Source organism: Eumetopias jubatus, unplaced genomic scaffold, assembly GCF_037043125.1.
Source record: "Eumetopias jubatus isolate StellerSeaLion01/CBP00866 unplaced genomic scaffold, mEumJub1_p1.0 scaffold_14, whole genome shotgun sequence".
Classification (NCBI taxonomy): Eukaryota; Metazoa; Chordata; class Mammalia; order Carnivora; family Otariidae; genus Eumetopias; species Eumetopias jubatus.
In genome coordinates, this window is record NW_028274820.1 from 56,996,442 (window position 1) to 57,010,757 (window position 14,316).

Here is a 14,316-nt window from a genome sequence, read left to right on the forward strand (position 1 = left end):
AGACTTCTGGGCTCTTTATTCTGTTCCATTGGTATATTTGTCTATTCTTTTTTTTTTTTTTAAAGATTTTATTTATTTATTTGAGAGAGAGAGAATGAGAGATAGAGAGCATGAGAGGGAAGAGGGTCAGAGGGAGAAGCAGACTCCCTGCTGAGCAGGGAGCCCGATGCGGGACTTGATCCCGGGACTCCAGGATCATGACCTGAGCCGAAGGCAGTCGCTTAACCAACTGAGCCACCCAGGCGCCCTGTCTATTCTTGATCCAATACCACACTGCCTTAATTACTATGGCTTTATAATAGAACTTGCTATCTGGTAGCACAAGTCTTCCTCTTCCTCCTCTTCCTTTTATTTTCTTTTCTTCCTCATGAATGCTTGTCTTTGCTCTTCCATAACATGTCTAATTGGCTTAAGTTTCACACACACACACACACACACACACACACACACACACACACCCTATTGAGATTTTATCTGGAATTGCATTGTATCTACAAATTTGGGGAGACTCCTTGACATCATTCAGTATTGAAACTTCTATGAACATATTATCTTTCTTTTTATTTTTAAAAAAGATTTTATTTATTTATTTGACAGAGAGAGAGAAAGCACAAGTAAGGGGAGCAGCAGACAGGGGTAGAGAGAGAAGCAAGCTCCCTGCTGCTCAGGGAGCCCGATGCAGGGCTCAATCCCACGACCTTGAGATCATGACCCAAGCTGAAGGCAACACTTAACTGACTGAGCCACCCAGGTGCTCCAAACATATTATCTCTTGTTTAAGTGTTCTTTAGTGTTTGTTTTTTTAATTTCTTTTTTAAGTAAGTTCTATGACCAGCATGGGGCTTGAACTCATGACCCTGAGATCAAGTGTTGCATGCTCTAGCCAGACAGGTACTTCTTCTTCAAGGACTTTTGGGGCCAGGGAAGACGGTGAGGGAGAGAGAGAATCTCAAGCGGATCCATGGCCCATGGGGCTCAACTGCAGGACCCAGAGATCACCTCCCGAGCTGAAATCAAGAGTTGGACGCTCAATGGCAGGAGCCATCCAGTCACCCCTCTTAAATGTTTTTAAAAAAATATTTTCTTCATGTAGGTGTTGCCCTTCTTTGATTTATTCCTAGGTACTCGGTATTTAATTTGAAGCTATTATAAGTGGTATCTTAATATTAATTCTCTTTATCCCTGGAATGTAGAAATACATACTGTTTTTTTTTAAATGCGACTTTTAAATTAACCTGTTTAGTTTTATTAATTGTAACAATTTATCTGTAGATTCTTTTGGATTTGCCACATACATAATAATGACATCATCAGTGAAAAATAACAATTTGTTTCTCCTCATTTAATCGTTAGTCCTTTTATTTTTCTTGCCTTACTCCACTGACTAAGGGCATTCAGGGGCAATAACGTACTTTCTTGCATGCAGCGTACTTTGAATCATTAAGTCCTTTTCCCTCCAGCTCACAGCCTTGGAATTATTAGTCGCCTGCTGGAGGGTCAGGGGTAAGACGTCCACACTCTCCTTTCAGCTACTGCAGGGAGTTAAGACAGAGCGTCTGCCTCCCTTAAGCTCATTTTCCAATCCAGGAGAAGCCGGCAGCTTCCTCTGGTTGCCGCGCAACGGCGTCGTCCTGCTCCAGGAGTAGGATCAGCCCGGCTGAGAAGCACGTGCCGCCTCTTCCGCATTCCCGGACTACATCCCCCATAATGCCGCGCGCCGCGATCGGCTGGTCTCCAAAGTGGGGGAAGGGCCAGGACGGGCCGGGAGGCGGAGCGGAAGCGGACTGCGAGGGACGAGAAGAGTAGAATATCCACGAGCTGGGAACCACCTCGTCCGTGATTCTCAATCTTGGCCTTTCTCCATCCCGACCTGGAGGCTGGGTCGCGAGCGCAGGACGCAACTGACGCCTGCTAATCGACTTTCGTTGCGCGCCCCAGCTCGGGAGCCCGTTGGCGGCGGCGACAGTGACAAGAAGCCCACAGGCAAGGTAATGGGGAGGGGGCGAGAGCGAAGCGGGGGGTGGAGGCGACTCCGCCCGCCCGCCCCGCGCCTCTCGGGTATTCCCCTCAGGCCCGGCGGCCGCCCTTCCTCCGCCGTGTCCCGCTCGTGCTCCCCGCCCCACCCGGGCCGCTGCCCCCAGGTGTCCGCAGAGAACCGGCTCGGGATCTGCCCGTAGCCCGCGGCCGAGGAGGCTCTTTGTCCCTGCCCCTCCGGGTCTGACCGCCGTGGCCCCGTGGGCCCCGGGCGGAAAACCGAGCAAGACTTGGACTGCTTGATCCGAGCGGGGCGGGCTCGGTCCCGTGGCCACTGGCGCCGGGGAGCGACCGACCTGGTGCAGGGATGGAGGAGCACCCGCGCGGCAGCCGCGTTCACTTCTTTTTCTGCTTTTGACAGCTCAGCTCTGTTCTACTTTGAGGGAGAAAGTCAAATGGCCCCTTTTTTACCCCCTCTTCAAACTCAGCTCCTGGGTGACTGGTAAGGATGAACTTAAACTGCTGTGTCGACTGTGACTTACTTGAAATCGGTACTAAGAGTGGCTCAGGCAGCCTGGATTCCCATCCTGATCGAGGCACTGCCTGGCTTTATGACCTTGGTTAATTAAAGGTTCTAAGCCTGAGTTTCCTCATCAATCAAATGGAGATAACAGTACACACCTGTAAGTTGTTGGAATAAAAAATAATGTGCTTACAGTGCCATTAATTCCTTTGATGAAAAAAATCCTTTGAATATGATACTTTTATTATACTGAAGTGGCCTCTGGATTTATGAGTTTTGTGCTTTTCTTTGTTTAATGATTAGCACCCTAGTTTGTGTGTTCTTCACTTAATACCTTGTTCACCTTAAACCTTAGAAAGGAATTCCTTTAGAGTATGCTGTCTTCTTAATTTCCACTGTTTTAAGATGGCTGAGAATGTTCTTAGGAAATTGATGACTCTGCCTTTCTGTGGATCAGCTCTGGAGATACAAGGACTTATTCTCACTGCGCCCCCCCCCCCCAGCTGTGTCCTTTGGGAGAATCCTTAGAGGAGCTTAAGTGTTTGTTTTGGCAGAGTAAGCATCTAGGTGTTCTGCAATCCTGACGTGGGGCTTCACTATCTACCTTATGTCAACTTTTTTCCACTGCTCTCTACAGTTTCTCACTGGTTAATAATTTTACCCCTTTGGGATTTTTGTTTGCCAATGGTAGTTTTGTTCCCAGAGCAAATTGAATGAATGCAATAAAATTTATAAGGAGTGATTTGAAACATTTCACATTAGTTCCTCTATAGTTTTGGTTCTTGCACTGTTCTCTCCTGGTTTTTACTGACATTGGTGATGAGTTTTTCTTTTTTTAAAGATTTTATTTATTTGAGAGAGAGAATGAGAGAGAGAGAGAATGGGGGGGGTCAGAGGGGGAAGCAGACTCCCTGCTGAGCAGGGAGCCTGATGCAGGACTCGATCCTAAGACTCCAGGATCATGACCTGAGCCGAAGGCAGTCGCTTAACCAACTGAGCCACCCAGGTGCCCATGAGTTTTTCTTTAAGGAAAGCCTTATGGTCCTTCATTGATTTTTTTTTCATTGAAAATGTCTGTTATGGGGGCACCTGGGTGGCTAAGTCGGTTAAGCGTCTGCCTTTGGCTCAGGTCATGATCTCAGAGTCCTGTGATCGAGCCCCGCATCAGGCTCTCTGCTCAGCGGGGAGTCTGCTGCTCCCTCTCACCCTCCCTCTGTGCTCTCTCTCTCTCTCTCAAAGAAATAAATAAAAATCTTTAAATAAAAAAAAAATTCTGTTATGTACTACTTTGGGTTCAAACACTATTATGTGAAGTAACAAGTCCTGAGTAACGCTGTTTTTGAATGTACAGTTATAGTGGGAGAAAAGCCAGTAGGGCCTGATGAATTTTCTATGTCATGTCTTCAGTGACTGATGCATTTAAAAAAAATTTAAGAAGAAAAGAAGAAATCTGATGAATGTATTTCATAAGGATAATAGAGAGCAAGGAAGTAAGTAAGGGGAAAACTTATTTAAACTGTGGGAGATGACTTACGCATATAAAGATTTTTTAAAATCTGATTCTCTTAAAAATATGTGGCAAAAATACTCATTTTGAAAAAAAAATGTTTCTGTGTTGGTGTTGGTGCAGTACAGGACAGAGAGTGATGGACTATGGAAATAGGAGACTTGGTTTTTGTCCTAGCTCTGTCACTATCTGTATAACCTTATGTTCCTTTGTGGTCCGCATTTTCCTCATGCCTAACATAGTGAATTGGTCTGATTCCAAGGACTCTTCTAGTTCAGACTTAATAATGATAAAGGTTTTTAGATGTTCTTTTTTAACATGGTACAAATTAAAATAGGCCCTTTTAGTCATATATTTGTGTTTTAGGGGTTTTTTTATTCCCCACCTCGAGGAAGGGGATGCACATGTAGGAACTAGAAAGCTGCCACAAACAAGCATTCCTCCTTCATGAACTGCACATGTTTTTTCTACATTTTTGACATGCTTAGTTCTCTCTCTCTACTGTGTATCTCTTTTATTTTACTTATAGCCTCTGTTTACCTGTTGTGCCTGTTTCTTTGTAAATCTACTTTGTCAGTCCCCTAATCCAAACTTCATTGTTTCTTTTTGTGAATTCTTTCCCTTTTTGTCCCTATTCCCAACATCCTGGTGTTCTTAGGGGCTCTTTTTTTCCCAAGGCCTCAGGCAAAGGTGCCCATTGCTAGTCTAGTTAGCTGTGGAGGGGGAGGTGGGCTCATGTGTCACAAAACATGATTGGTTGAGGCAGTGGGCAGGTGACTGAAATATCTGGTAAAGCCTAATATATTTATTTTTTAAAAGATTTATTTATTTATTAGAGCGTGTGCGCATGCACGCTCGTGAGCACGAGCACGGGTAGCAGCACAGAGAGAGGGGCTCGATCCCAGGACTCTGGGATCATGACCAGAGCCAAAGGCAGACGCTTAAACTGACTGAGCCACCCAGGTCCCTCAGCCTAATATATTTTGGATTAAACTTTTACTGTGGCATAGTGATGGAGTAGCTTCCCTTTTGTCCTATTCTTAACCCTGAATTACTTTACCCATTTTCTTTTATCTTTGTACTCTTCAGAGCTATTATCTTCTCTCTTTTCTCCCAAATATGCTGTCTAAAAATGATCTGTTACCTTGAGTCATGTTTCTGTATTTTAGCTGGAATTTTAGTGTAGCTTCTCTCAAAGCAGTTCACATTTAGAATTTTAGACCTAATTAGGAGTGGATGGCTGTGTTTTCTGTAATTTTTTCCCCTAGTTATTAGCTCTGGGCAATATTGTGTAGAAAAAGTAGTGGCTCAGATGGTTAAGCGTCTGCCTTTGGCTCTGGTCATGATCCCGGAGTCCTGGGATCGAGTCCCGCATTGGGTTCCCTGCTCCTTGGGAGCCTGCTTCTCCCTCTGCCTCTCTCTCTCTCTCTCTCTCTCTCTCTGTCTCTCATGAATAAATAAAATCTTTAAAAAAAAAAAAAAGAAAAAGTATTTTAAGAATGGGCCTTTCCCCCTGAAATTACATTCCGAGGTCAAGTCTGTGGAGGACTTCTTTCTGAGTCTTTTTTTGGAGAGAACTGGCTGAACCTCTGTTCTCTGGTGAACATACTGTGTCTTTTTGTAAAGTATATCTGCTTCTCTAACTGTAAATTACTTGGGACACTAATAGGCACTGATTCTTGTAGCACCTTTGGCTGAGCGAGAGCTTCTCTCCTTGCTAGTTGCTGCTATTGCTGTTAACTAGTTAGTTGATAGTTACTTTAGCTATGGTCATAAACAAGTGCAAAAAGCAGAGCATTGAATAAATGCAAAAATGGGATTTGAAGGGGAGATTTTTTTAGGTACGATTATCATCTATTATTGTTTTTAATGTTGCTATTGCAGTGTTTCCATAAAAAATACAAACAAGTATTTCAAGACAGGCAGTGTGAAGTGAAGTGTTTTTAAAATTTTTGACTGCAACCCATAGCAAGAGATCTGTTTATGTCAAGACTCCATAGATACACAAGTGTGTGAGTGCATGCATGTGTCTGTGTAAGAAAAAAAATATAGATATATAACTGAAAGAAAACTGACATAAAATCTGTAGTGTGTACAGTCTACTTGGATAGTTTCTATTTTATCTTGTTTTTTTTAAAAAGTGCTATTTGCAAACTGTTAAGTTGATTTTTGTTCCTCGCTTTTGAAAAACACGAGAATCCTGGGTGCCTGGGTGGCTCAGTTGGTTAAGTGACTGCCTTCGGCTCAGGTCATGATCCTGGAGTCCCGGGATTGAGTCCCACGTCGGGCTCCCTGCTCAGTGGGAAGTCTGCTTCTCCCTCTGACCCTCTTCCCTCTCATGCTGTTTCTCTCTTTCTCTCTCAAATAAATAAATAAATAAAATCTTAAAAAAAAAAAAGAAAAACACGAGAATCCTGTGCTGAGAGTTTGGATGCCTAATTTCCCCCATTTGTTTGCTGGTGGGTAGTCATTAATCCTCTGTGCTTCACTTTTCTTTTCTTTAAAATGAGGGTGATCCTCTGTCTTGACTGTAGTAATAATGTTGAACTAATATATTTGTCTTTAGGTCCCTGGCTAGGGAGAAACCACTAAATATCTTGCATAAATATCTAGTTGTTTGTTTGCCTGTTTGCTATTTGGTAAGTGGCATAAAAGAACTTTGAACAGATCTTCGGAGATTATTGGGATGGAGACGTTAAGGCCTTTAATAAATATGAAAACCAAGAAAAGAGTTTCCCCCTTTTTTCCTTTTCTACCTTTTTGTCCTTTGACAAGAAATCTTTTAGAGTTTGAAATTTTCTATTTAAAATGCTTAGTAACTGGGTATCTGGGTGGCTCATTCCGTTAAGCATCTGACCCTTGATATCAGTTCAGGTCTTGATCCCAGGGTCGTGAGTTCAAGCATTGGGGTACATGCTGGGCGTGGAGCCTACTTAAAAAAAATTGCTTTATAACCATTTTAAGTTAACACACTGGCAGATTGCTACCTAGATTTTATTCCATATCCCATCTTACTGCACTGCCCCCTTCATATTAGAAAATGGTAATAGGAATATATTTATATATTTTTCTGTGCAAAAGCACTATATCAGACTATTACTATTCCTGTATATTACCGAACAGTGGAACTGCCATTCTTCTAAGCAAAGGGAACACAAAACTTTCTTTGCTTGTGAGTTTCTTTCTGTTCACTTCGGACCATTTCTCCAAACCAGGCCATTCCATGCTGGGGATTGGGAATCTCTCCCATTCTCATTTGTTTGTACCGAGGAGACTAGGAATAAGGAATTTACTGCCTGCTCCCAAGATTCTGGTCAGAAAAGAATTCTAAAGGTTTTAGTTAGAAGGAAATTGGAACCAGACTTTACTTCCTCTTCTTATTTATTTTTTTTCAAGATTTTATTTATTAATTTGACAGAGAGAGACAGCAAGAGAGGGAACACCAGCAGGGGGGGTGGGAGAGGGAGAAGCAGGCCTCCCGCGGAGCAGGGAACCCAATGCGGGGCTGAATCCCAGGACCCTGGGATCATGACCTGAGCTGAAGGCAGACGCTTAACTACTGAGCCACCCAGGCGCCCCATCCCCTTCTTTTTTAGATCAGACCTCCCTAGAGGGCCTTACTTGACCTGATACTTAGATTCCTCAGATATCCTCACATCACCCTGTTTGTTTATTTTCTCTATAGCAGTTTATGACAAGCTGAAATTGTTTCAATGTTTGCTTGTTTATTGTCTCCAATTGAAACATAATCTCCACAAGAAGAATCCTGTCTTGTTTCACCTTTCACATCTCCAGTTTCTGGTACATAGTAGGTACTGCAATAAATATTGTGAATGAATAAGCGAGCAAATGAATGAGTAAACCAAGTTGTTCATGCTTTAAATGAAATTTTGTAAAGATTGTTGAGCATAGGCCTTTATGCAGCCCTCCCCACCCCCAAATTCTTTTTTCTGGAAATATTTTTTTTTTTTTTTAGATTTTATTTATTCATTTGTGAGAGAGACAGAGAGAGAACAAGCAGGGGGAGAGGCAGAGGGAGAGGGAGAAGCAGACTCCCCTCTGAGCAAGGAGCCGGATGCGGGACTCGATCCCAGGACCCTGGGATTACGACCCGAGCCGAAGGCAGACGCTCAACCATCTGAGCCACCCAGGCGCCCTGGAGATATGTTTTTTCTTATCAGTGTCTGCTGGTCATTGTGAAGATGTCTCCATCCAGATCTTGTATTTATCTGTGCTTTATATTTTTTCTGTTGTTTTTTGCTTATGTAAAAAAAAGCTAAGCTCTAAAATTTCTTAAATCCTTCTTGCAGCAACTCTATAATAGTTTGATTTATGGGAATAAAGTGTATTTGAAACTTTAATGTGCCCACTTGATAATTTAATGAATAGTCCAAGCATATATTTTCAGAATTTTAGGATCATTGCTCTAAACTGCCATTACTGTTTTCTGGTTCTTTTTTTTTTTTTTTAAAGATTTTATTCATTTATTTGAGAGTGAGAAGAGAGCACAGACTGGGGGGAGGGGCAGAGCGGGGGAAGCAGACTCCTTGCTGAACGGGGCGGGGCGGGGGGGAACTGGATTCCAGGACCCCCGAGATCACGACCTGAGCTGTAGGCAGATAGACGCTTAACTAAACCACCCAGGCACCCTCTGGTTATGTTCTTTTAAAGCAAAAGAGTACAGTTCATTCGGTATTTACAAACCTAGCCTTTCTAGTGGAGGTAAAGAAAGTAGTATGGTATAGAGAAAAACCTAAATGGTGAGTCAGGACCTGTCTTCTAGATCAATATAGTTTCTGCCATTAACTGTCTCATTAGGCAAGATATCCTGGGTTTTCTTTCATCTGAAATGTCAGGGGATTGTATTAGATTACTTCTCAGGTTCATCTAGCCCCAAAATGGATAATTGGAGATACTTTAATTTTATCTTGAAACTTCCAACATTGCAGGGAGGTCATTGCTGCCTGGGAGAAGGTGGGGTTAGACTCAGGCATGTGCTTAAAAGTAAACTCTAAGTGTCTCCACTGATTGTTCCCTGGGCTCTGTGGGAGTCGTGGCGGCAGTGTAGGGCAGGTTACTGGTGCGCTTAGGAACATGGGACTGTGGGGCAAGGCTCCTGACTGGATGAGAAGATGGGGTGTGTGAAATCAGCTGATGCAAAGTAATGAGCGGTGAGAGAAGATCAGCATGGACTGGGTAATGCGATGAGGTTTTGAAATCCTTCGGGTGAAGGTAGCGTTTAAAGAGATACTCTAGTCTCATTTTCGGCTATTTGGAAGATGAAGTCTTCTTCACAACAGTATGCCATTATATCATCTTTTAGGACTGGGTAATTCTTCAGTAACTAATACCAATGAAATATTTCATGCTGTCCACAAATTTTGAGTAGAAACTTGTTCAAACCTGCAGCCTCTCTGATAGCTGTTAGCTAACTGAATGAGAGGATGTAAGGAAACATGCTTCATAAATAAAAATACATGTAAACATAAGGTGTTGTCATGACCATGGTATGAGACAGTGAGAAGACTGGCTTGATTGGGGGAGATATTTTTGTGACTAATGGGAAATAAATTTGCCTTTGGGGACTGGATTATGGAGGGCCATGAGAGCTAATCAGAGGAGTTTTATTTAGGTCTAGTAAAACATCTCCTGTATTAGCTCAGATAACTCAGATTATCAAGAATTACTGTCATTCGGACACCTGGGTGGCTCAGTCATTGTCTGCCTTCAGCTCAGGTCATGATCCCAGGGTCCCGGGATCGAGCCCCGCATCGGGCTCCCTGCTCGGTGGGAAGCCTGCTTCTCCCTCTCCCACTCCCCCTGCTTGTGTTCCCTCTCTTGCTGTCTCACGCTGTCAAATAAATAAATAAAATCTTAAAAAAAAAAAAAAGAATTACTGTCATTGCTGCATTAGTACCTGGCACTAATAATAAAAGTTAGTGTATATTGAGTAGTATGAGGTGTCATTTCTCTTTACCAGTATTAGGTAGCTACTGTTGTCCGCATTATACAAATGAGGACATCGGGGCCTAGGGAGATAAAGTAACTTGCTCAAGGTTTTAAAGATAGAACATATAATTTCATATGGAGTACGTTGAGGCTGGAGGTGGGGCAGGAGTGGGAGTGCTCCTTTTTGAAGAGGCTACATTTGAGATAAATGATATTAAAAAATGAAAAGGAACAAGCTGTGTGGAGAGCATTCCCGGGAGGTGAATAGCAGTTGTATATAGACCTTGAGGTCAGAAAGAATTTGGTTTGTCTTGCCTGGTGTGGCTGTAGCACAGTGAGCAAGTAGAAGTGGTGTGAGATTAGGACAAGAGAGATTAGGGCGGAAGTCAGATTTTGCAGGGCGTTGTGGCCTGAGGTAAAGAGTTTTAATTTTATTTTAAGTGCAGTGGGAAACTGTTGAAGGGTTTTTAAGCAGGGGAGTGATGTGATATGACTTTGTGTGTGGTAAAAAATACATCACATAAAATGTACCATTTGAACCATATTTAAGCATACAGTTCAGTGACACTAAGTACGTTCACGAGGTTGTGCAAGCATCACCATTATACATCTCCAGAACTTTTTCATCATCCCAGAGTAAAACTCTGTACCCTAAACTTTAATAGTTCTTTTTTTTTTCTTAAAGATTTTATTTATTTGACAGAGAGAGAGAGATAGCGAGAGCAGGAACACAAGCAGGGGGAATGGGAGAAGGAGAAGCAGGCTTCCCGCAGAGCAGGGTGCCCGTTGCGGGCCTCGATGCAGGGCTTGATACGGGACTCGCCCCCGGGACCCTGGGATCATGACCTGAGCTGAAGGCAGATGCTTAACGACTGAGCCACCCAGGCGCCCCTGTACTCTATAAACTTTAAACCATAACTCTCCATTCTTCTCTCCCCAGCCCCAGCCCCTTGGTAACTACCATTCTACTTTCTGTCTTGATGTGTCTCACTGTTCTAAGTTCCTGTATGAAGTGGAATCATACAATATTTGTCTTTTTGTGTATGGTTTATTAACTTAGTATTTTTAAAGTAGGCTCCATGCCCAACATGGGGCTTGAACTCCTGACCCTTAGATTAAGAGTCCTGTGCTCTACCGACTGAGCTAGCCAGGTGCCCCTTAGTATGATGTCTTTAAGGTTCATCTGTGTTGTAGCTTGTATCAGAATTTTTTTCCCATTTAAGCCTGAATAATATTCCATTGTATATATATACACCACATTTTGTTTGTTCATTTTTTGGACACTTGGGTTACTTTCACCTTTTGGCTATTGTTGAATAATGCTGCAATGAACATAGGTGCACAGGTATCTCTGAGTCCCTGCTTTCAATTATTTAGTGATTATACCCAGAAGTGAAATTGTTGGATCATAACGGTGATTTTGTGTTTAATTTTTTGAGGAACTGACGTACTGTTTTCCACAGTGGCTGCACCATTTCTCATTCCTATCAGTAGTGTACAAGAGTTTGAATGTCTCCACATCTACCAACACTTGTTTTTTTGTTTTGTTTTGTTTTTGATAAATGTTATAAAATTTTTTTGATAAATGTTGATAAAAGGGGAAGAAAGATCTTTTTTCTCTACCTTCTTAGGTTCAGTAATTAAACTGACAAAAGCCAGACTACAGGAGGAAAAGGCTTTTTTCATATGTAAATGAGGGTCATTACAGGAATGAAATGAAAACCCGAAGAAGCAGGTAGGCCTGAGAGCTTATATATCATTTAGACAAAGAGCCATAAATCGTGAAGACCTGAGAAGACAAAGGAAAAGGAGTTTTAGCTTCTAGAGGCAGTAAATTGTGAAAAGGTAATATGTGGGGGAAACTAATGGAATGTACGGGTTGTTTAAGATGTACTTGTACAGATTTGTCTCAACATCAACTCCCTGTCTCCCATGATGAGAATGTTGTCACCTTTCTGATTTGAAATTCTTGGAGAGCAAGGCAGGGAACACTTCCTGCATCTGCTGTTTCTTAGTCATCTTCACTTCCAAATAATCTTTTTACCACAGTGGCATACTTTAGGGTGGTATACTCTGATGCCCTTCCTATCCTAAAAATGGGTATGAAGTGGTATTTCATTGTGGTTTTAATTTGCATTTCCTTAATGATTAGTAATTTGAGCATCTTTTCATGTGCTTATTATCATTTTCATATCTCCTTTGAGAACCATTGGAATTGTGACTATTCAAATTGTGACTTGTTTTTAAAAGAACATTTTGGCTGCTCTGAGGACAGTGGCTTGAAGTGGGGTTGGAGAGGAATCTGGGAAACTACTTGAGAAACAGCTGCAGGAATCCAATTGGAGATGATGATACTTGGACCACACTCCTTTGCCTCTTCAGATCTAGTGCTCTACAGACAACTTCATTTTAAATGTGTCTCCTCTCCTTCATTCTTCTGCTTTTGGGCCATATACACTCTAATTCCTTTTGTAATCTCTGCAGTTGCCTAAGAACTTTCCCCTGGGGATCCTAAAAATATTTATGAGTCTATCTTAGGTCAAAATGATGATGATTTTGTTTTTGCCTTTATTTATTTATTTTTAAGAGATTTTATTTATTTGAGAGAGAGCGAGTGAGAGAGAGCGCATGAGCTGGGGGGTGGGGGCGAGTGATAGGCAGAGGGAGAGCAGACTCCCCGCTGAGCAGGGAGCCTGATGTGGGGCTCAATCCCAGGACCCTGGGATCATGACCTGAGCCGAAGGCGGATGCTTAACCGACTGAACCACCCAGGCGCCCCTTGTTTTTGCCATTAAAAACTACTTGGGCCAAATATGAAGTTTGACTTTTTAGTCTTTAGTAGACAATTAATATGGTGGCCTAAAAGTTGGGATGAAAAAGTTTTCAGGGTGCCTGGCTGGCTCAGTCGTTAAGCGTCTGCCTTCGGCTCAGGTCACGATCCCGGGGTCCTGGGATTGAGCCCCACATCGGGCTCCCTGCTCGGTGGGAAGCCTGCTTCTCCCTCTCCCACTCCCCCTGCTTGTGTTCCCTCTCTCACTGTGTCTCTCTCTGTCAAATAAATAAATAAAATCTTAAAAAAAAAAAGTTTTCAGATTGTACACTATTTTGGTTGAGAAAGGACTCTGATAAATACTGTGCTCAATTGTAGCCTGTTTTTTTCCCTCCCCCTTACCCCTTCCTGGTCAGGGTCATTATAGGTAGGTCCAAGTAAGAAACCTCTGTCACACCTGAAGCACTGACTTCTAACATGAATTTAGTGGTCCTACTTGGAGCGCTAATTGCTGCTTTATGAAGAAATTTGAGATTTGGAGAGTGGTTCCCATTCTTTGCTGCACATTGAAATAACCTAGGGCTCTTTTTTTTTTTAAAGATATTTATTTATTTATTGAGAGAGAAAAAGCACAAGAGAGTATAAGAGAGTGGCAGGGGGAGAGGGAGAAGCAGGCTTCCTGCTGAGCAGGGTGATCCCAGGACTCTGGGATCATGACCTGAGCAGAAGGCTGATGCTTAACCGACTGAGCCACCCAGGTGCTCCTAACCTAGGGCTCTTAAAAACAAAACCAAACTAAACCCAGACCAACCCAGCCCAACCGCACCCCACCCCACCCCACCCCACCCCACCCCACCTACCCCACCCCACCCCACCCCACCCCATCCCACATCCCATCCCATCCCATCCCATCCCATTGACATTTAATTTAATTGGTATGGGGTGTGACCTGGCATGGGGATTTGTAGAAAACTGTCGAGGTGATTTTAATGTGAAACATTATGAGAAGAGACCCAAAGGCATAATTTTATCGTTTTGGGAATCTCAGTCACCTCTACTGGGCTTGCTTGGAATTACTTGTGGAAATGAACCCTTAGAGATGGAGGAGCAAGATGGCAGAGGGGTAGGAGGCCTAAATTTCGTCTGGTCCCAGGAATTCAGCTGGATAGGGATCAAACCATTTTGAACACCTACGAACTCAGCAGGAGATCGAAGAAAAGAATAGCAGCAACTCTCTGAACAGAAAAGCAACCACTTTCTGGAAGGTCAACTCAAATCAAAACATACTCTTGGGATAATGCCCAGGTTATCCTGGTTGGGAACAAATGTGACATGGAAGACGAGCGGGTCATCTCAACAGAGAGAAGCCAACATTTAGGAGAACAGCTTGGGTTTGAATTTTTTGTAACAAGTGCCAAGGATAACATTAATGTCAAGCAGACATTTGAGCGTCTTGTGGATATCATCTGCGGATATCATCTGCGACAAAACGTCTGAGAGTTTGGAGACGGATCCGGCCATCACTGCTGCCAAGCAGAACAAAAGACTCAAGGAAAGCCCTCCTCCACCACAGCCCAACTGTGGCTGTTCATG

At 42.9% G+C, this 14,316-nt stretch overlaps 1 protein-coding gene across 3 annotated transcripts in view; it reads left to right on the forward strand.

Moving 5' to 3' along the window:
• The first annotated feature begins 1,770 nt into the window (after window positions 1-1,770).
• Window positions 1,771-14,316, forward strand: part of CCDC126 (coiled-coil domain containing 126) — a 49,621-nt gene continuing 37,075 nt past the window's right edge. Inside the window, exons 1-2 of one of the 3 annotated variants that reach the window (XM_028119366.2) lie at window positions 1,771-1,988; window positions 2,396-2,476. The gene's annotated coding sequence lies outside the window, so the exon portion shown is untranslated. Of the gene's footprint in view, window positions 1,989-2,395; window positions 2,477-2,504; window positions 2,658-14,316 lie in introns of those variants that run through there. The other 2 variants (XM_028119365.2, XM_028119367.2) reach the window with 2 other exon arrangements.